Source organism: Silene latifolia, chromosome 4, assembly GCF_048544455.1.
Source record: "Silene latifolia isolate original U9 population chromosome 4, ASM4854445v1, whole genome shotgun sequence".
In the NCBI taxonomy this organism is placed as follows: Eukaryota; Viridiplantae; Streptophyta; class Magnoliopsida; order Caryophyllales; family Caryophyllaceae; genus Silene; species Silene latifolia.
Window position 1 is genome coordinate 26,710,732 of NC_133529.1, and position 2,258 is coordinate 26,712,989.

A 2,258-nucleotide genomic window follows, 5' to 3' on the forward strand; every position below is an offset into this window, starting at 1 on the left:
CGACCCGATAAAGATCGAAAGATAGGGAAGGGAGATAGCCTACTTAATAAAGACGACTAGATTGATTAGATCGAAAGATAGATTAATTTAGACCTTTAGTCACTTTTCAGGATGAAAGTCAGTATTAGTGGTATTAGGGACTTGTAGCGAGATCGAAAGATGCTACCTGTGAGAGTGGACCGAAAGGACCTCTTATTTTCCCGTCTCACGTGATTGTTTTAGACCTACCCAGTTTGCTGCCGCCGAAACTATAGTGAACCGACCATCCTTGCACCCTTTTAATCCTTGATTTTTATCTGTTTAATTAGTTTACTGTCTTTTATTTGCCTTTAGCTATAGACCAAATCAAGTTAACCCACACACACTGTTACCTTGGACTGAAATTAGACATCTAATAATTACATCTGCCTCTCTGTGGTTCGACCCTGTTACCACTAGCTTTTGTTAGTTTTAATAGGTTTTATAAATTCTATTTTTGGTACTCACAACGACGGGTATCAAATTTTGGCGCCGTTGCCGGGGAGGCAATTGCTCTAATTTTTAGTTGTTTTATTTTAGTCTGTTTCTTAGTTTAAGGGACATCCGTTCCTTAAACTATTCTCATATTCTTTTTGTAGTTTCTTCTTATGCGCAGGTCACAGGGTGGTGAACTAGTACCTTTCAATCCCGAGATTGAGAAGACCTTGCGTGAGTTGAGACGATCATCTAGAGTACTGCCGACAGAGGAAGAGCTGAGTACTCTGTCTAGTTACTACGAGAACGAGCTATACGAGGAGGATCCACCCTCATCACCCATTTCGACTTCTTCAGCTGAGACAGTCACATCTCAAGAATTTCCAGTCATGGCTGAAGAAGCGAGTATAACAAGTCACTCTGAGCCGACAGTGCAAATCTATACAAGGGGTTCGAACCACCGGGAGCCGATAGGAAATTCGAACCGAAGCTCGCTTATATCAACTTGGTTGAGAGGAACCAATTCGGGAGCCGCAAATGAAGACGCAGCCAAGCATATGGAGATATTTATTGATTATTGCTGCTCTATACCCCGCCGACCGGTGTGACCCAGACCGGATAAAGGAGACCATGTTTATATTCTCACCGCGATGCTTCAAGAGAGTGGAGTAGATCCGGACCGAGCCGCTAATGGGATCACCGACCGGAATTCTTTGGCCTTGGCGTTCTACAAGAAGTATTTCTCTGCCTCAAAGACGAATGCTATTAGAGCTCAAATCACAAGCTTTAAACAGGACCAGGATGAGAACTTTCATGAGGCATGGGTCCGTTTCAAGAAGTTAGTGCGAACCATTCCGCATCATGGGTTTGAGAAGTGGAGCCTATGCAATCGGTTCTACAATGGGCTCTATGACGATCAAAGGGCTATCCTGGATGCGACGGACTAATGGCGATTCCAGGAGAATACGGGGAGACTAAGGGTAGAAGATCATAGATAACTTGGCCACCCACAAAGTCGAGTATGGGAATTCCGGGGGGAAATCAAAGGAGAGCTGAATCTCCTTCGTAGCTGCATTAGAAGCTCTCACGGCGAGATTTGACAAGTACGAGTTGGGAGGAGCTTCCAAAGGAGGGATTTACCATGTAAATCTTTGTTTGACAGTCCTTTAAATGCAGTAAAAGATGTGGAACCGAGGGACATGTTTGGACAATTGTCTAGTCCTTCGAGTCTTGCGCCGCCTTTCAACATTATAAGCGGACAAATACTTACTAAGAGCCGAATGTCCACCCCAACTTGAGGTGGAGTAGCCAAAATGTCTTGAATCCGACTCAACCTCCACAAGAAGAAGCAGCAGTAACTATGTGCCCCCTCATAAGCAACAATGAGTTCCAAAAGCCTCCGTATGTCCCATTAAAGAAGCAAAGAACAAACCCAAGGTTCGATTTCAATGAGTTAAATAATTTGTTGCTGAAGGAATCCCAGGCTAGAGAGGCCGGGATGAAGATGTTGGAGAGCCAAATTGCCCAATTGGCTAGCAAGAACACAACTCGATCTTCGGGACACTTACCGACTCAGACGGAGCAAAAAGAGACCCTTAATGCTATCACTTTGAGGAGTGGGTCTACCCTTGAAGGGCCTGCTATGATAGAGGATGCCCCTGAAAAAGATGAGGGGGAACCGAGTCGAAGAAAGCCGGAACGAACAAAAGCAAGAAAAAGACGATCGGAGTATGTCGTCGATCGACTGACATACCCGCTCGATCGACTGAAGTGCGACAAATAATAGCTTCTGGTCATGTTGAAGT

The 2,258-nt window shown here is 44.7% G+C and overlaps 1 non-coding gene across 1 annotated transcript; it reads right to left on the bottom strand.

Moving 5' to 3' along the window:
- Positions 1-1,214: 1,214 nt before the first annotated feature.
- Positions 1,215-1,321, bottom strand: LOC141654030 (small nucleolar RNA R71). The gene has a single exon (XR_012547612.1). It is a non-coding gene; the product is annotated as a small nucleolar RNA R71 (small nucleolar RNA).
- Positions 1,322-2,258: the final 937 nt, after the last annotated feature.